Source organism: Callionymus lyra, chromosome 11 (genome assembly GCF_982586985.1).
Source record: "Callionymus lyra chromosome 11, fCalLyr1.hap1.1, whole genome shotgun sequence".
Classification (NCBI taxonomy): Eukaryota; Metazoa; Chordata; class Actinopteri; order Syngnathiformes; family Callionymidae; genus Callionymus; species Callionymus lyra.
Genome location: NC_141828.1, coordinates 26774466 through 26796015, shown reverse-complemented (window position 1 = coordinate 26796015; position 21550 = coordinate 26774466). Strand labels below are relative to the sequence as shown.

General features: G+C 37.7%; 1 protein-coding gene across 1 annotated transcript in view; it reads left to right on the top strand.

Annotated features, from left to right (window-relative positions):
* The window catches only part of chrm3a (cholinergic receptor, muscarinic 3a), a 110546-nt gene that overhangs the window by 23407 nt on the left and 65589 nt on the right, over nt 1–21550 (top strand). The window lies entirely within an intron of this gene.

Below are 21550 nucleotides of genomic sequence, written 5' to 3'. Positions count from 1 at the left end.
ATTTATGTATTACACTTATACCAGGTCTAACTTGTTTGTAATTTATCAAATTGTTGTATTCCGTATTTATAGAAATACGCTGTGAGGCGTTTTACTATGAAGTCCTGCCGGGTAATTCTAAGGAGATTCACGGTGTGATTACTTGGCTTACCAAAGTCATGTTATAACATTTGGACAGATTTAGCCCATATAAAATTGTGTCGTGGTGAGTATATTTTAGAGAAAATGAACGGATTAAAATGATGCATTATATTTCGTAAAATACAATAAATTAGGTTTTGTGATTCATCTATTATGTTGGCTATAATTTAGTACCTATTTGAAGAATGTGTTTGCTTGATAACTATTGGAATGACTTTGCTGTAATGGGATTAGGAAGTGTTTGAATTGAGTGATTATACTGCGAAACTGTGAAGGTAAGAAGCTTTGACTACCAGTGTAGAAATAAATTGTAAACGCAGAAACCTCTACTTCTTATACAGCAAAAGTTCTGGACTTTAAATCAGATGTTTTTGTTCATTTATATATATGTTCATCTAATTATTTAAAAATAATCACTGTATGGATCTTCTTACAGGCAGATGGAGCCGCAGCACTAGGAGGAATGTAAACACACAATGCAATCACGTGACTGAACTCGCTCGGTAAATAGTATGGTCGCAGGCTGACAGCCAACAGTTCTAAATCCTGACAACACAAGACTTTCTTCACAGTACCGTGTCCTGGGCCACCCCAGCGTTTGTTCACGTACACGATGAGCCATCCTCCTCTGCATTTCCCACAAGTGTGTGTGTCTCTGTCGACTCTTACAATGGTGAAGCCCATCAGGTCCATTTTAGCGTCCGGAGTTAGTTGAGTGAGCCACTTCTCTGTGAAGATCAACAAGCTGCTCTCTCGGTAGATCCGCCGGTTGTTGAGGGCAGACAGCTGGTCGATCTTGTTTGACAATGAATTGACATTCCCCATTGTGATCTCATGGATCGATGGTCTGTGACGTCTCCGATTGTCCGTTAGCTTAGCCTTTATATTCTTTCTGGCTCTACACCCACCATAGCGGCGCAGAAGTTCCATAGGGATATATATATGCAGAGTTCTGAATCAACTGCAGACGAGAAGGAGCTGTCTCGTCTGCAGTTGATTCAGAACTCTGCAGCGAGAATTCTGACCCGCTCTAGTAGAAGAACTCACATCTCTCCGGTCCTTAAAACTCTTCACTGGCTTCCAGTTTCTTTCAGGATCAACTTTAAAATTCTGGTTCTTACTTTCAGAGCTATTCATGGTCCTCCTTACATCGCTGATCTGATCCAGCCTTACACCCCAGCTCGGGCTCTGAGGTCTGTGGATCAGAATCTACTGATGGTTCCACGCACACGGCTTAGGACCAGAGGAGAGAAATCTTTTCAGGCTGTTGCTCCTAAGCTTTGGAACGATCTTCCTCTCTCTTTGCACTTAATGGAGTCTACTGACTCCTTTAAGAAACATCTTAAGACGTTTCTATTTGTTCAGGCTTTTCCTTGAATTTCTCAAACTCTTGTGTTGTTCTGAGTATTATCTTGATCTTTAAAGTATGTACTTTTTTGAGTATTGTTTTGATTGTTTAAGCGCTTTGTGACCCTGGTCTCGAAAAGCACTATATAAATAAATATTACTTACTTATAGAAGACCCTCCTGGATCTCGATCACGCTGCTACAGATTACGGCGACCGCATCGTGGAGCTCAAGGGTACTGTGAACACGCTGACCGCTCAAGTGAAACGTCTGGACAACAAATGCGAGGACCTCGAAGGACGCTCGTGGAGAAATAAAATCTGACTCTTGGGACTGGGCGATGGTGTGGAGGGGTCCCGTCCCACTGGGTTTATTGCTAAACCTTTGAAAGACGTTCGATACCTGGACAAGGAGCCGCTGCTGGTCAGAGCCCAACAGACAGCCGTGACCAAGGAGAAGACAGTACCATGATCGTTCCTAGCGAGGGATCATTATTTTTATGTTTGCAACAAGATCCTGAAACGTGCGGTTGGGAAACTTTGCCACACTCCTGTCATGCTCATCAATGTGTACGATCCAAACTGGGATGACAAGGGATTCTTTAAATCTTTATTCTCCAATTCACCAGACATATCCTCCATCTCCCTATATTTGGAGGAGACAGGGTTCGAATTTCACCGCGACAACCGTCCTCCACATTTGCCCAAATGCACTGAAAAATGTACCCTTGTTTACGGCAACAACTTTCCAGTCAGCGTCTCGAAGGAGGTAAGGTGTCTGTGAATTTTGGTCAGGCAGCAAACTCTAAAAATGCTGAGCAAGGAAAGGGTTAAAAGAAAAAGGAAAGATGAGGAATTACAGACTGTTGGAAAAAAATGTTGCAAAATACACAACTTTTTTAGGTAAGTTTATTTCATTGTTTAAATGCATAAAAGTATGTTGTGATTCGTTTGCCCTCGAAACTCGCCAGTTCCTGAAATCTCATTATTAATTTTACTTTTACACATAATACAGTCATTTATTATCATGTTCTTGTAATTCTTATTACTTAAACATATATGCCAAGTGCTTATTTATTCAAAGCCTTTGAGTTAAGTTTGTGAATATTTGTTATGATACATATTTTTTATAAATGAATAATTACTAGCAGTAGAAGCACAAGATGTAAATTCATAGCTGATATGCTCAAATGACATTATGTCAAACCCGAGTGCATTATTTAAAATGTTATTGCATTATTTGTAGTAAGTCAAATAAATGACTGAACATAGATATTGAAGTTGTCATTTTACTTTCTTGTTGTTTTCAATAGGTGTTAACAAGTGTATGATTATACATATTATTATACAATGTGAACGTCACAAACCAGCATAACTGGTTCTGCTGCAAATTAATTCACTGTTGATTCGACCACCATAACAATGTTTTCAAAAATATTTACAGCTGCAATCGCTCCATGACTGGTCAGTGTTTGTGTAAAATAATTTTGTATTTAAAAAATGATGGTGCAACCTTGTAACATGAAGGTATTTAACAAGCCATTTATCATTCACACTCACCTGTACAACCTTGAATTTTACTAATAACTTTGGTGTTTTATCGGTGTCCTTACTTTGAACTTAATACAAATTAGCTTTCACTGAGATCTGTGCTTTTTTCTGTGAAGCACTTCGATGCTGTTTATAAAACACCCAGGTGCCTTTGAGCAAAGTGTGAGGTTGGGTGGCAGTAATGATAAGCATGTCTGCCACATACTAAAAATGTAGTATCGATGAATGTGACTGACCATAAAACTGCTTCGAAGACAGGTCCTCCGTGTATCTCTGTAATGACACACCTCATGTCTTCTGGCAGTGAATTATTCCTTTAGGACGCCTTTCGTGTCACTTTGATTCAGGTCCGTCTCTGGAAACGAAGAGGCAACAGACCGTCACATAGTGCTGAGGACACCTTTTACATAATATTGAATTGCCGAGCAGTGCACTAAAGGTGTTGGATTTTAAATTGAATTCACTGTTGTATCACTTTTGCTGTAGCTTGAAGTCCAAAGTTTAAGTTTACCTTGGTTTCATTTTATGTTTCATACACTGCACGAAGTAAAAGATTAAGGGTTCAGAACCAGGACTGAGGGGCAACATCTGGGAAGGTTGAGCTGATTTCGGAAGTACAGAAAGCCACTGTAGTTCACTGAATGTCCAGTTTTGTGTTAACTGCACAACAAATAAACTCCTCCATTGATCTGATCCAGCCTTACACTCCAGCTCATGCTCTGAGACTAGACTCAGGTACACACAACAGACTTCAATAAAAACATATTTACAGCCTGGTTCCACAAACAACTTGGTGCCTGTATACATGTGCTTGTTAACTTGACTGACAGGTGAGCGAATTAGCTGCCGTAACCTCAACTAAATACGGTCCATTCGCCTAATAAGCCTGGCTGAACTGTACGTCCCCGATGGCTGTGACTGTGAATTTCAAAGTGTTTGTTTATCAACAAACTGGTGATGTAAACATATATTACGTCCATATTATACACAGCAAGACCTTGTAAAGATTTCCAATAGTTGGTACAAGTACGTAGCAAAAAAACAAAAATACAAGCCTTGCACCTTGCATGGTGACCATTAAGTTTACGCTCAAACGCTTCTTCAGCATAAGTTTGGCAGGCCCATGTAGAACCTTAAGTTAAACCCAACCTTCTTGTCACTTCATCATAGAAACTGAATTCTGATGACTTGTGGTTGCTCTGCAATATTGTTTGCAAATGGCTCGTACCAATCTGATGGTGTTGGACAACCATGTAAAGTCTTGTCACGTCTCCACGTTACTCCATCACCAATCTGCATATTTACAATTGGATTATAAAGAAGGTTATTAGATCTGCGTTGTGCAATGTGGCTGGTTATAAACTAATTATATCCTGGATTCCAAGGACATTGTGTTCACATGAAGAGATGACTTGATAACAAAGGTAAATAGACTATGTTTTAGGAAAGACAGTTAAATGTGTTCTGTATCAGACCTCAAAATGGGCTGAAAAATCATCTTTTCCAGTTCTGTGTATTCACTTTGGTTCATTCCTAATTAAGCATGAGGTCGAAAAATACGATTTTCTTCTAACTGAGTGGACGGTCATTCTTCATAGTTCACTTTGATAAGTTGTTCCTTCTTCAGAAGAATCAGTGACAATTTTTTTTTATGACAATAAATGTTGGTTCTTTTTACGTAAATTAATTACGGAAGGCACCACACAATATCAACCCAACAGAAGCAACATAACGCAAGGAAGGTCTGCTATCCATTGTTCGTCTTTTTTACGGTCATGAGTCAAACTTTAATTTGGAAAGTTATCGCTAAACTTTACGATAAATGACCCAAACACCGTTCAAAAGAAAGAAAGAAACTTCCGACTTTCAAAATAAGAGCAGCATTTAGTAAGTAAAGTAAAGTAAAGGTTATTTGTAAAGTGATGTATTATACGGTATTGATATCAGCGTCTAAAGCAGGGGTGGGCAAACTCGGTCCTCAACGGCCGCAGGGTGTGCAGGTTTTTGTTCCAACCGATCGAGCATGCACATTTTAACCAATGAGGTTTCAGCTGAAACAAGCAACACCTGACTGACAATCAACTGATTACACTCCTTAGACACCTGATTGGTCAAAATGTGTCCTCTTGATCGGTTGGAACAAAAACCTGGACACCCTGCGGCCCTCGAGGACCGAGTTTGCCCACCCGTGGTCTAAAGTGTCTATAGTGCCTTGTAATTCTTCATTATCATGTTCAAACTCGGTACTGTTTCAACTTTAAAGCCTTGTAATCCTTCATTATGATGTGTTAGTTTCTCCAAAAAGCTCTTCGATCTTTTGTATCTTAGATGTGAAAGGGATCTCCACAAGGGTCTTCATTGTTTTTTTGTTGTGTAAAGGGTCTCTTTTCTTTGTTCTTTTTTTTGGATTTGCTGTTTCTTACTTGAGTGTGCAATGTGTCACAGCATGGTTCTTTAAGGGATCCTTTTAATATGTATTCCCTTGTTTTTTTCTCCATAACTAGTCTCTGCTTGAGTTTTAAAGGTGCCCTCTTATTTCTGTTGCTACACCTGAAGAGGTCAGAATTCACTAGGAGTCACAAAAGGAATTATGATGTACAATTTCCTGCAGGTTTTCTTGGTTCTTTTCTCGCCCTTGTACACCCAGTAAGTCAGCAAATCTGCAGGTAATCATCCGTGAACAGCCGTGCATGTCTCTAATGGAATAAGCATGTACTCCACGTTCTGCACTTGTGCAGTTTTCTCTGCATTAATCACCCCAAACTTGCAAGACACATATTTTTGACGCTGCCTATCAAAATTTAATGATGTTCTGCTCATAAAAAAGAGCACCACACTTTACACTTTTTTTTATCGTTATGATTTAAGCCTATCAAGTGAGACTCAAGCGGCCTGTATGAAAGGAAAATGGAAAATTCATTTGGTAGAAAGCCCCGGGCGACACAAGCAATACATCACATTCATAAAGGATGAATAAGAACGTCAACATTTTTGGTTTCATAGGTTTTAAGGATCAGGATTAAAAAACGTTGATCCCAGCCTCATACTGTCTCTCAAAAAGGATCTGGCATGCATGTTACTTTTCATGCAAATGTTCTGCAGATTTCTTTGGAAATGGACGAGGATATGTTTTGTTTGGATATCTGGAATTCCAGTTGTCGACACCACCATGGTGCTGTTTGCTTACACTAGCACGATGGATCATTCATTTACTGCTGTCACTTGTGGCCAATAGTGACTCTGAGCTGAATTAACTTGTGAGTGTGAAAACAGAGAAAGGAATGATCAGCCCTTTATCTTCCACATTTACGTCATCCAGGACAATGAGTGTTTTGCCTTTTTTTTCCCCAGGATTTCCTATTAAATAAATAAATTGTATGTTGTGGCAGATACTTCGTTGCATGCTAGGAACATGTCGTTGATCCTGAAAGAAACGGTTGGTACAAAGTTAGTTACACACTTTAACAAAACAAAACTCCTATGATGCCTTTCTACACACCGTTTTAATTTCACAACTTTTATTTCTCCTGGCCTTATAGCCACTAAGATGTATCTATTTTATTTAGTATTATTGTATTTTGAATAGAAGGAATTCAATAAAAGAGTATATTTCACAATCATTTTTGCTCACAGGCCTGAAAAAAATTACTTCTTGTCTTGTCTTCAACATTTCTGCAACATCAAACTCAGATTTAAATCTCAGATGTAAATAATTTACGAGACGTTGTATAACAACTCCTCTATTTGAGATGAAAGTTTATCTCTAGGAAATTCCATGTCTATTATCAAATCACCATTTTGAGACCTGTTGAATGAATCCGAGGTTTTCTGTGAAGCTAATTTTTATGTTCACGGTTCAGTCCCCACAGCTTTGAAACTGCACCGATTGTGTCTCTTCTCTGAGCACAAAGTCTTTGTTTTATCTTCAGCAGCTGCAGCATTGTCGGTGCTTCCGAATCATTGTTGTTTTTAGAAGTCTCTGTTTTCGACCTCCTTCCGTCCAGAGGAGGAACTGTCTTATTTCCCATAAAGCCGGTTGACTTCTGCCGCTCTTGTTTTGTCACCTCCCGCGGCAAGAGCTCAGCTGTCCTGCTCTGTCATCCTGGCACCTCGACAGCCGGGTAAACAGTAATAACATCAGCTGTCTTCCCGAGATTAATTCTGTTGAGAGTCAACTCGCCTTGGTTTTTCATCTATATTAATGTTATAAAATATATATAATCTGTAGCATGCTCTCCTTCTATGTCCCTGCACTCAAGTCTCTTCTGGATCGTCGCTCCACTGTTCTGGTCGTCTGTTTGTGCGACATCTAAAGGTCAAAATGAACAAATAACTTGGGGAAAAGGACAAACAAATCATCCAAGGCTCTTGTTCCCATGACAAGTTTTCACAGAAAACATATATTTCTCAGAAATGCTGCGTTCAACACACAAACATTAACGTGCCGACTTGTGGATGTGAAATATTAAAAACCCACCCAGAGAGAAGATCTGTGAGAAACACTTGTTTATCTTTGTGCCACTGGTGCACACAGGAGGTGAGTAGCACGTCCAATGAAAATAGATACAGTACTTTTTAAACGTAAATGTCACTCGGGATAATGAAACTCTGACTTCTGATTCTGATGTAAGATGTTAAGAAAGAGTACTGCAAGTATTTAGTACTAACTGAAGTCAGAATTCAGACAGCTTTTAATCTATTGTATTTTTTTTATATAATAAGACTTAAATGACTCTTGATCGGTGCGTCCAAACAGCATCGTAGCTAAAACATTTTGACAGATTGTCACATGAAATCTGTTTGAGGTCAGTAAGTACAACCAGATGTACTATATATGACACTCCGGATTATAAAGGATTTTATAGTGATAGTTAGTAAGTAAGTAAGTAAATTATATTTGTAGAGCGCTTTTCCAGACAGGGTCACAAATTCAAACTTTTTTTACTCAACCTCATGTCGACGTTGGGATTTATTTCAGAGTAATCCGTTCTTTTAAGAGTTATAGACAAAAATGTTTGTTCATTTTATGTAGCAACTGGAGCTCAGTGGTCTTTGTCTTCATCTTCATCCAAAAAGATACATAGAAAAGGCTCAATACTGCTCGTTTGTAACATCGCTCTTGTATTGAAGCTCGAGAATAATAGACTCCATCAAAAGCAGATGGTTCCAAAGCTTAGGAGCAACAGCCTGGAAGGATCTCCCTTTCTCCTCTGGTCCTGAAGTGTGTGCACGGAACCATCAGTAGATTCTGATCCGCAGACTTAAGTGCCCGAGCTGGGGTGTAAGGCTGGATCAGATCAGTGATGTAAGGAGGAGCCTGACCATGAATAGATCTGAAAGTAAGAACCAGAATTTTAAAATTGATCCTGAAAGAAACTGGAAGCCATCGAAAAGTCTTAAGGTTCGGGTAAATGTGAGTTCTTCTACTAGAGCGGGTTTATCAATTTAAATTTATACATTTTTGGAATTTATCTTTATGCAACAATGATTTGGCTTAAATATTGCTTGACCACGGGTTTCAAACTCAATCACAAAAAGCTCAAAAGTCAAATTCTTTGAACAATATTAACATTAACATGAAAAACTTTTATTTGAACAACTATACAGCGGGCCATATAAAATGTTTCAGTGTGCCAGATTTAGCTCCCAGGACATGAGTTGCAACAGCAAAGTTGTGCAATACTACAAATATATCCTTGTCCCTACAGAATCAGGATATATTGTACTGTTGCCCCTGTTTTTTGCGAAGATTTTTTTTACAAGTTGAGTTGCAGTAACTACCACTTACCACAAAAAAAGGTTACTGGTTCACTTCTGAGTTGAGTTTGTATTTTCTCCATGTAGTTGTGTTGGCATAACACTCCAGTTTCCTCCCACAGTCCAATAACATACTTTAGGTTAATTGAGAACTCTTAATGGACCATTGGTGTGAAGGTTTGCTAGACTAGACCTGTTCAGGGAGTCCCACGCCTCTTGCCCTGAGCCACTGGGATAGACTCCACCCCGGCAACGTTAAGAAGGGAGTAAGTGAATACGTTGAGTTAGTGAAGTTGTATTTCCACCAGCACGGCATACATAAGTATGACAGACATAAGTACAAGTATGGATGACTTTGGTTTTTACTTTGTGCTCTATGAGTCGTCAGGAAGGATTTCATGACTATTAGTGGCTGGAGAAAGAGTATAAATATCTTTGTGCTGATAGAAAATCCCTTTTATTTCAAAGCAGATGTTGTTACTGGCCCTGGGATGGTGAAGTCGAATTCCTGTGTGCATGAATAATTCTTTTCCTTCCTATCGGGACGTCGTAATGAAGCCGTCTTTATTTTCTCATTCCCTCGTTTCCTGAGCTAAATGGAATTGGTACGCTGCGCTGGGTCTGGGAGTGTGGATGACCGATGGCGACGGACAGATGAAAGGCCCGAATCTATTTTTCTTTTCTCCTTTTTTTTTTCCTACTTTCCCCAGCCGAAGGTTTTTCTTCAGCGCACAATTGATTCAGACACACAACAGCCGTCTTCTCTAGCCGTCATCCCTGATACCATTTTCCTCCTTCCCTCCTCCAGCTGGAGGCACGCGCTCGATGGCGGGGGCAGAAACTTCCCACACAGTTGTCGCTGAGGACATGCAAAAGGCTTTGAGCCAAGGAGTCAGAATTCTTTTCGGCTACTTTGCCAAGATTTTTGTTTTTGAGGGGTTGGGGCAGGTCGGGCTGAGCAATTTATCTTTATGCAACAATGATTTGGCTTAAATATTGGTTGGACTCGGTAGACCATGGATTTCAAACTTAATCACAAAAAGCTGTCATATTCTTTGAACAATAAACAAAAAGTAAACAATATTAACATAAACATGAAATACTTTTATTTTAACAACTTTACAGCGGGCCATATAAAACGTGTGCCGGATTTGGCTCCCAGGACATTAGTTGTAAAACATAAAGATAAAAACTCTGAACATTTAGTTCACTCTCTTCTGAATATTTAAAAGATTTGTATGAAGCATATAAAAAGTGTTTTCTCTCAGGGCCAGTATCAGAAACTCTTGCAGGACCAGAGCAACATTACTTCAGATTTCCTCACAACTTTTCTTTTTTTTTTATCAGTGGAGCGTTTATTTAGCCGCCTGGGTCGTGAGCGACGTGCTTCAGCTTCTATTCATAAGTTCTGCGTGTAGAAATGTGACAAAAGAAAAATTCTTGCTCAACCACAAACATGACACGTTCAGCAGCCAAAGAGAATAATTTCTAAAGAATATCATAGCAGCTGGTTTTCTCCATTTGGTTGATTTTCGGTCCATCATGTAGTCATGTGACTTCGGAGCGGCGCAAAGAGCAGCCGACTCGCAGAACAAGCGAGAGAAACAAAAACACTCTGCTTTAACCCTTTGATCACTGATGTCTACAGAAGCTATTTTTGGATTTTGCAAGAGTTTGTATTAAGTATTATAATCATAATAAAACCCGTCATTCTCCAAGGCACAGCAGAATATTCGATTATGTATAATCTGTGGACGTCGCACTCTTTCTCCCTGCTGTTATATAAAAGACCTGGGGCCTCATGTACAAAGAAGTCTGTGGGTTTTCTGCTAAATACGGTCAGAGACGCAAATCCAGAAAATGGGTCACGTCCAAAAATATACAGATATTTGAATATGTGCGTACACACAAATTAAAGCACTTTTCCTTTGTACATCCCAATTAGGTCTGCATATTGGCACGTGCGGTATGCATATCGAAAACATGTGCGATGATTTGTTATTTTTCATTGTATAACTCAAGCATTTCTTAAATGCGCACTTTGACCACTTAGTGACACGTTCTGTAAAGTTGTCAATTTGTATTTCTATGTCTCGTTGTTTACGTCTCTGTCTGTCTGGACTCAGTTGCTATGGCCACTCGTCTTGGTGGCACGCTGAATTAGCGTGGCCCAGTATATACACGGGAGAATAACTTATGAGCGCTACTCAAACACTAGTGATCCAGTCTGCAGCTCATCTCTTTCAACCCCTGAGGCAATATATTTTAAGTACTTTTCATCTAGTCTCAGTTGTTTTCTTATAAGATCGTAGAACTTCCAAACAAGTGTAAACCGGTTCGGCTTCGCAGTATGCTACTGAGCTAAGTCGTTAGCATCAGGTCATTTATAAACTGTTATGTATGTGCGTGTACAAGGAGGTGGGATTAATTAATGATTTGGTGATATCGCGACGCGCCGACGGCTCCTCTCTGATGTTGTTCAGTTTCGTGGGAAACCAATGCAAGTCCCGCGAAACTGAGCGTTATAAGTATTGCATCGTTTTCCTCATCTAAACCCGGGGACCTCCACTAAAGTACTTTCACCTGGCTAAAAATTGGATGTGCAAGCAGGGTTTTTTTAGGTGAAAGAAAAAAATATCGCATTAACATCGATATCGCACTTCAAGACACCAATATCGAATATCGCGCATATTTCAAATGTTGTGGAGCCCTAATTCCAATCGACGTAAAATCCCAGAGTCCCTGATTTTTCTCTCCGCGATCAGAAGAGTACAAATAAAAACATGAATTTTTTAAACTGTATTAACAGATTATATTAGTTAATTTAAACATTTGAGACATGGTTCACATACTTACATTTAAATTAGTGCAGACGAGCTCCGGTGTAAATGTTTATATATTACATTCAGGGTTATTAAGATAAATACTTTATTCACAGAGACGATCAGGGGCTTATTTGAAACATCTTAAAATGGAGTTTAACGAGAATAAAACTGTGAATCATCTTAAAGCGGTATTGACGACGTCGTGAAGATGGTCTGATCGTCTGAGCTTCATATGAATGTGTGGCGCAGGTGTGCAACACACGCATTAATTCTCATTACATTTGTAAAATAAAAGCGTTTTGTTTACAAATTACAAATGAACAGATCATGTGACGGTGTCTTCATATAAGTGTTTATTTTCAAGGAGATCGCTCCGATCACGTGATCACACGGCTTCCAGTTGCGTTCACTCTGCAGCTTCACTTTGATCATGTTTTTCCACAAGAATATCTGTGACTCTTGTAGAGAACTTGATGCATCAGACACTGATTATTTTGTTTGTTATGTTGTAAAAACAAGCTCATAATTCCTTTACATTAATTATGAATAGAGTGAAATAGCGGATTAAAATATTCAGTATAAAACTATCAATGTTGTCTTAATAAATACAAATTATCCCTTTGGTGAATGAGAACTTATTTATAAGTTTGTGAATAATTTAATATCCACTCATGTAACTACAAACACTTGTGTGTGTGTTCATTTTTGATCAATATTGAGACGTCCAACCACCTACAAATTTGTCGAGAAGTCCGACCTTTTCAACACTCTTTTCCTTATTGATGTACATGGACTTTGAAGTGGAAAAGTAGGTCTGTACATTTTTTGTATGTACTACCCCTTAGTACATCAGGCCCCAGGTTTTTTTTTTATTGTGTAGCTCGGTTTGGGGTCCTGCTATTTTCCTAATAGTCACATTTATGTTTCGCGTCTGTATCGTTCACACTTCGGCGCCTCACGCCTCCTCTTATGCTGTCACATTTAGAGCGGCTCTAATTGAGTTTTTGGACGGCCGGCCGGCTCTCCAACGCTCCAGCAGAGATAAAAGAACTTGTGTGTCGCCACATGAAAGGGTTTTTAACTTCCTCACCTCTCCTGACTTGTGTAACACAACAAGACAAGACTCAGAGTCGGAGGTCGCTGGAGCACTGGAGGGTTAATTGTTGGGCGAGTGTCTAGCATCCTTGATTCTGAACATTCCTGCGACTCATCGACACTTGACTCATGCGTTACTCTCTGGGCGACCTGTTTATATAAGAACCTAATATAAATTCATTCGACTTTAATTTGGCTACTTAGCGATAAATCCTTCATTATGCGACACTCCGAGAGAATCACTGTGCTGCTAATGGGCGAGGAGGTGGATTAGACGGCACTTCAGGATTCAGATGAGTTGAAGAGACACGTTTAAAAAGAGGAGCATTCCTGTGGATGCTTTCACCATGGTTCTGCTTTTGATCGTGTCTTCATAAGAAGTGCAATTATCTGCTCTAAAATTCTCAGTTACTGATCTTGAGTTAAAGCTACTCAAACAAACACATAGTCAGTAAAATATCGATACGTTATTGTGAAAAATAATATTGCAATATTTAAGTGAATAAATAGTTTAAGATAATCTTAAGATAATGTACAGAGGTTAGTGTCAACAGTTGTACAGTACTAAATAACAATAAATAACAGCCAGACTGAGCATAAAGAAAACAACACTAATGTTATAGTTATAGTTTGTGTCAGTGATATCGTTATGTCTCTCAGTTTTGTTGGAACTATTTATATACTATTGAAATCAAACATTTGATTGTGAGAACCTTCAGAAGACTTCAATGAAAGGAACCAAAGGTTACAAAACAAACATCATATGTCCACTTGAGGTTACTGCAGGAAGATCAGAAGCTACATAGCCTCAATAGCAAAGTAAACAGCGTTAAATAACATGTTTTCAGCATAGTTAAAAATGTTAAACAATAATTTGACTGTCACCACTAGTGATGCCAACAACGTACTTGATGCGCACACGGGAACACAAGCGAAGCAGGACAAGACAAACGATAAACGGTACACTGATAGGATGCACAGGGCAAGACGGAGTTTAGTTTGGAGTCACTCTAAGTTTATTCAGATGCTAAAAGCACAAATGTGGAAGTATTTTAAAGTACAACACCTCCACAACTTGTTGAATTTCCACCTAAATGTGTCACATTCAGCCATGCTACAGGCAGTAGGTGGTTCTTCTCAGCCTACACTCACCAGAGCGTTGGGACGAAGGGTATGTAACTCCATGAAAGCAGAGGGCATTACCCAGCAGATATGTGACATGGTTACCACACATGTTAGACACGTCTCATCAGCCTATATTTTAAGTTTAATAGAGCAACATACATCCAGTCCTGGGCTCGTCTACATGTGACGATTTATTTTCATGCTTATATAGTATTGTATTCTTCAGTTCAGGAATGTGTTTTTTAGCTGCCATTATTAATGTTTATTTTGTCTCAGATGAGAGATGAGTGTAATATTTAGATATTTTCTATCCAGAATATGTTTGATAAACTACCAAAATCTTATTCCCTGCCCTCAAGTGAGCCCAGAATAAATCTTTGATTATGGGATATGATTTGCATTTTTTCTTTATACCATAACAGTTTATATCATAAGGTAGTATTTTATGTGACGTATACAGTTGATCGAACATATTCAGAGGGAAATTCAGGTTCTCAGAAAAATTGCCGCTTATAAATTAATCGATCAGTGGTCGATAAGATGAAACAACTGTCGATTAATGAATTACTCGATAATTTGCATCCCTAATCACCACATGCTGGCGTGAATTTTTCTTTCGATTAAACTCCCACATATCAGATTTTTTATGTTGGCACAGGTCGACTGAAAAGAGTTAAAGCTACACTGACTAATATTTACTCAAAGTGGCCGCTTTTTATTCATCCAATCGTAATTCAAGATAGCTGCAACGGACGATTGATTTCAAAACTATGTTTCAAGAACCGACATGTGACCATCATCTGCAATTGTGATTGACTCATGAACTTCAAATATTAATCTTTCTTCTTTGTTGACATTTGCCTTTCTGTCGACGGCTCTGATTGGCTTTCATACACAGCGTTACCTATAGGCTGGTTTTGGTTTTGATTTTTTGAAACCAGGTAAAAATCTGTTATTTTGAGTTTTTGCTTTAGAAACTTTAAAGTGATCGCCTTTTATTCTTCGGCTCCCCGACCAATCACAACAGAGTTGGCCTGGTCGGTTGTCAGACAGATGGAATTGTTTGACTTTTCCCTGCTCTCTGAAGATGTGTGGAGGAGTTTAATAAAGGAAAGTTACTTGACTGCTCCTCTAGGAGGATTTGATGTTTGAATTAACTCGTAACACTTCCATTGGGGGATGTTTGATAATATTGTCAGCCATAGGTGTTTGCCAAATTACTATAGTAGTTTGTTGAACCCCGAGTTTTTTGGACTCTCACCAAACCTGCTTAACCGAACCCCTTAAGAAACGCTGTCATGTGACTTGTGCTTAGGGGGCCCAGTTCTCAGTAGGAATGTTGTTGTGAATAATATTGTTATTGTACGTCGAAATGCATTCTGAAGACACAAGTGTGTCTCTGTGCAAGTGTGTGTTAATGTCACAACAGGAGATTCATTATAACAAGCGGGGCTCTTGGGCTCAGGTGACAAAAGGTTGGAGTGGTTGTTCAGTGTGGATGTGATATCAGCAGGTACTCCGGGCATCTCCAGAGACATTTATTGCTCTCACAATGATCCATCTTCTCGACGGTCAGCATCATTTGCAATACAGAGACGAAGCCATCAGCATTACATCAACCGGAGGCTGCTGCTGTACCTGTGTGAGTGGCATTGATCGCCGCCACAACACACGGGAGGTAGATGCAAGAAACTGAACAAAGTGACGACTCTGGAGCCAACATGAAAAATAGTGTTTCAGATGAAACGGATTTTAAATGTTTGAACATTGGTCCCTCCTGTATTGAGGGGGTTTACATTCTGAAAACCTCAACCATTTAATCTTTTTACCACTCAACGATCCATTTGGACACGTTTCCTACAGGAGAGAAAACGCTGGGAGCCACAACAAGTTAAGTAATGAACATCATAGTTTTTTTAGTTATATTTTTCATGCGTAGTTTATTTAGCTTGTAACCTGGAACGTCAACGTTAACAATGATGATTTTAGCACACTTGACAGCTCTGTTTCATAAAAATATATTTTGTTTACTTTACCAATAATCAATTCATAAAAATGTTTTTGTTTTTGTTAGCAAATACCTTAAACACTTAAGAGCTGGAACCTATTGATGAGTGTTTAATTGTGAAGTTGTATTTTCCAATTAGTTGACTTGGTGAAAAAATAATTGGCGACTAATCAGTTATCAAAGTGATGGTTTGTGCAGGCCTAACATAAGTATTATGTTTTGTGTTGTTTTTGAAGTTTATCTTGTGTCTGTCTGTTTGTGTAAGTGTCAACAAACTAACAACCTTCATCTAGAAGAGATTTGTTTGATTCAAGATTGTTTTTATCTTTTCATTTGTCAGAAACACATATTTTTTGCTTCTGAACTTTAATTTATACTGACTCTCAGCATTTTCTTCCTCCTTCTTTCAGTCTCATGTTTTTTTTCAAGGAGGCTTCTCTTGCATCCGTTTCTCAATCATCAATTTGGTCTCATTTCCTGCCAATTGGTCCACCTCGACCAGCTCAGGCTCATTTAACAGGAAGCATGTTAGGATCATCTCTGTCGTCATGGTGATGCTTCAGTGGCTTCACTTCAGGATCTAGTCTAGAGTTTCTCTGGAATGTTTTTTGTTCGATCAAGAGAGGTTTTGCTAACTTTTTTAAATACAACGTTATCGTTCTTACCTACTTTACTTTACAATTGAGACAGACAAAAAAAGCTGATGTGGAAATGTTCCCCCATTTCTCAGCCGTCACTCAACAACCACACCGTCATCCCACTTCTGAGCCTGTCAGTCACTTACCTGTGATTCCGCCTCTGCTACACTAGGCCAAAACCAACCTTGTTTGCATTTTGAAATAAATTTGCAAACAGGAAAAACATGATTCTTCTAAAAGTTGTCAACTTGTCAACTAGCCTGTTAAGATGAAGCTAGCGAAGCTAACGCTAACATGTCAAATAGAGGCTAGCCAAGCTAACATTAACCAGATGAGCGGAGCGTTGGCCAAACTAGCGCAAATCTGTCAAGCGGAGGCTGTCGGAACAGGATCCAACACACAAATTAATTATTTTCCTTTTCTTTCATAAAACAGTGCTTTGAGACTCGAAGAGACGCTATGCCACCGGCTATATAAATAAAGTTGTGTATTTTGAATGCAACGCACGTGTGTTAATGGATCGCTGATTCCCCAGATCGTTTTCCACGCTATATTTTTGTCGGAATCTAGTTGCCGTAAAAACAGAGGATGGAAATATGTCAGTGCGCATGAGTTCCCAGATCACGCAGATCTCCCGGATCCTGTACTGACAGAGGCTTGCCTAACCTGTGAAGTGGAGGCTAGTCAAGCTTATGCAAACATATAAAGTGTCTAAAACAACATACAGTATCAAAGTTTAATGTGAAAACAAAAACAGTTAATACTGTTGTTTTCGATTTTTCGATTTTTTTTTTATTTGAGCTTCTGTATTTCTGTAAGTGGCTATCAACTGTAAGCAGTAAAAAGAATATGCTTCATCTTGTTTGTACAATTTTTTTTTAATTAATATGAACTTTTCTTCTTCATGTCTTTTTATTACTGTAATTTTTTATATATATTTTTAGTGGTTTTACTGTGAATTTGGTCCAGTTTTGTCAATGTTTTTTAGAATGTTTTTAATAAGATTTTATGCTAAACAATGTGACTATAATTGCAGAATACATTCATTGTTTTAATCCTTTACATATCACGATGAATCCTATAAATACATAATAGTTTGAAGACGTCAAGCTGATGTTACAAATTCACTTTTTCCACAAAACGTTTCCACCCAAACACCATGTTTCCTGCTGCTGCTCTGAGGATTGAATCCATGCTGTTTTATGTACTCAAAAAGATAATCAGTTCACGGTATCACGCGCTCACCCTTTTCTTCTAATAAATAAATCCAAAGTGAGTTTGAAACAGCAGGGGATCGGCCTGTCAATCAGAGCAGCCAGACGCTTCTGTCTGTGAAAACGGTTTGACTGTGGAGATGCAGCAGACTTGAGGGATTTGCTGTGTTTATTCAGTTTCTTCCCTCCCTGTCGTCTTAATATCCACAAAGACCTTAGTGACAGGCCTCCGTCCCAGTTCACGGAGAGGACATTCACTCCACTTTCCCACATAACTTCTACACAGCAATTTATGAACCCTAGGTAGTTTTACCTTTTTTTTCTAAATAATTGTTTTCTTTTTACATATAGTGTAGAGTTTGATTTTCTGATTTTAATAATTAAAAAATACATTTTCTACATTAAATATTTTCTGTATTCTAAGCCTTTTAAATGGAATCTAATAATGTTTAATACTTTCTAGTTAATAATAAATTGGCTGGTAATTCGATCAAGTAGCTCAGTACTATTTTGGTATTGTTTCTTTTTTATGTTTTATCTTTTTATATAGTAATTATTGTATAAGAGTACTAAACAATATAATTCAATGCTTGAAATTAAAACAATATTTCAATAAAGAAAAAAAGGTTCAACCTTTGAAACTTCAAAAAAACTATTCCATATTCTGATGTCACTGATATACTTCCATATGTACCAGTGTCCTAATAAGAAACGTTAATCGTGGGTTCAACTGAGGAATATCCACCGCGGCTGATGCGTGTTCTTATCAACGGCAGCAGATGGAGAGCGTCCAAGTGAGAGATTCAGTCTGGCTCCATGTATGTCAGGAGACCCTGATCTTGACTGGTCTTCTGACCCTCAAGAGTGTCCGTCTGCATGTGTCACTCACTGTTTATCCCAGTGGCTCCCTCACAGCTGTCTCTCTCCTACACATTCTTGTGTCGTAGTGAAGTGTGAGGCTTGTTCTTTGTCGTAAGTAGGATTCTGCACAGATGATGCTTCTGTTTCAAATGTCTGTTAATGTTGCTTCAACGTCGAGAAGGCCTTCCTGAAGTCCTTTTTTTTAGGTGTTGAGAAGCATCTATCTGCTAAAGCATGTCTGGCACAGTTTGGAAGTCTGCTTAAGGGGCCGCATTTTGTTCAGGGACTGTTGCAATGGGCCGTCAGACCAAAAGCACAATTCATCAATAAGAAGTTACTTGTTTGGGCTTTTTTTCCACTTGATATTTAAAAAACATAACAAGAAAAGAATACAATTTTCCTTTAGCTGCGGAGGACCTTATGACAGCATTTTAATTGCAACATAAAAATGAACAAATTCTGTGGATATTTGCATGTAAATAAAAAATGGATACAGTGCTGTTGAATATCGATGTAAGTAAGTCATTTTTATTTGTATAGCGCTTTTCCAGACCAGGGTCACAAAGCGCTTAAACAATCAAAACAATATTCAATAAAGTATATACTTTAAAACTGATAACACAACAGGAGTTCTAGAAAATCAAGGAAAAGCCGTATTAGTGTGTAAAAAAAAAGGGTATATTTAAGTGTGTCGATATTTCCTCACACTAATAATAAAATACATTTAACTAATCTTTGATTTAATATTTAGTTTTGAGGAAAGTAATATAAAAGAAAAAAAAAATCGACTTTAGGAATGTTTGGTAATGTAAATACATTTATTTAATACAAATATTTTTTCAAAATGGTGACAAATAAAAATGTTTGTTCATGTGAGTCACATGATTTAATACTCGTCACTGTGATATGCATTTGTTTAGGAAAAATGTCCATTTAGTTCAAGTTTAGAATCAAGCCTTAAATCTTTGAAGGTCGAAATGTCTTTAAAAAAGAGACTGAACAGGATCAAAATGTTTTCTACTTCATCATCATCCGAGCAAATATGTAAAATTTAAGTTTAACTCTTCTGTTGTCCTTAACATCGCTGGTGCGTTAATAATCTGACATATATTTAAAACATGCCTTCGTTTTATCCTCTTCACAGTTCACAGAGTAATTCTCCCTCAATCGAGACAACTTACATAATTGCTTGACCTTTCATCTGACTTTAGAAAAGATTAGCATTGAGCTAACGTACGTTATTCTGAAGAATGATTTATATTATTACTGTTGAAGAAGAAGAAGAGATTGTGTGGAGGATGGTTTTGAGAACATCTCTGGAGCAGTGAGAGGTCAGCATTATTAGGCTGACAACGGCCAGATTGTTCAGACACTTGAAAAAGGCCAGGAAACACTTGTCAAATAAATGAATACATTTAAATATGCACACAAGTGGAAATGTCAGAGAAAAACACCACAAATGTCACGTTTCCTTCGGGTATAGCTGGGAGTCACTTCTTCAACTGACCTTTGAGGTGTCATTTGTAACCGTAATGTTTGATAGAAGAGGCTGTTTCGCTCTTCTTCAGGTGTTAGAGTCTCATTATCAATCAGCAAAAAAAAAGATTTCCTCCATCATCTGACCTTTTTTCCACGACAGCATCCGTGTTGATCATTCATTAAAATTGGAATGGGAGTCTGGAAAGTTCTCAGTTTGATTATTTTCAACGGCAGATATTTTCTCTGGTAAGACTGGATGGTTTTAATGAGCCATCTTAAGGTCAGCTTCCTCCGCCGCTAGCAATGAGACTATATAAGGCATGAACACTTACAGAATAAAGACGTGCCATTCTTCCTGGTCACAGATATTATCCATCAGGGAATGTCGGGGAAATTTCTGGAGTTTGCCCTTGATTGAAACAAATTGAAAAAGATGGAGCAACTATTGAAGATCAAGCCTAATATAACAAATACAATGTTTGATTAGTGTTTTGAACCTCCTCTCCCCACTTATGTATTTATGTAGTGTGTGCAACTTTATTAAGAAAATATTTATCATTATTCTTATTATTACTGTGTTAATTTTATTTTAATATTTTTAATTATTTTGTCTCAATTAAATGTTTTTTTTTCTTTTTTTTGAAAAACTACTGATACATCTATAAAACGTGTTTGTAAAGAAACAAACAATCTTTGGAAGATGTACTGCATATTTCATGCTGACATGCTGTTTTCATTGTTTCTAGCTTGTCTACTGGGAATCTTGCGAGGGACTTTAAATCAAACAAACAAACAAAAAAGTAATAATTGAGAAGTTGCTTTTCCCAATTTATATGAGAAAAACAAGTAACACATTTTTATGCTTTCATCAGAATTTAAGGGAAAGATACATTTCTCCCATCTTATACGTGAAAAGAATTAAAGAAGATAAACAATGTGATATAGAATCAAATTCTGTATAAAGCTAAAAATTATTATCCTGTTACTGTTTAAAAAAAAGAAAGAAAAACTTGTTTAAAATAGTTTGTAAAAGCTTCTGTTGAAAATTATAATTAAAAGTGTATCAATTACAATTATCAAATTAAAAGATATAAATCAATATATGAAGCTTTTATTATTAGCAAAACATGAAAATAATCTATAAAATAAAATAGAAACTTAAAAAAAAACAAAAAAAAAACAAGTAATAAATAAGAGTAAAATAGTTTCTGCCAACTTAATATGCGAAAAGAATAACAAAAAAAAAATTCGAAAATCGAATTCTGCAGAAAAGTTAAACAAGTATGGTCATGTATTTGTTAAAAAAAGAAGCAAAAAATATGTTTTAAGAGTTTGAGCAAATATCTCCAGAAATAAAGTGAGTCTTAACTTATAATCTTTGGTTCTATATCTTTCTGCAGAGCTCAGAGTTCAGGCCAACATGCTGTTTTCATTTTTCCCAGCTAGTCTTCCATTTCAATTTTAGGGAACAAAAAAAAACAGCTATATGTGCTGCAATTCCAAATTTGGA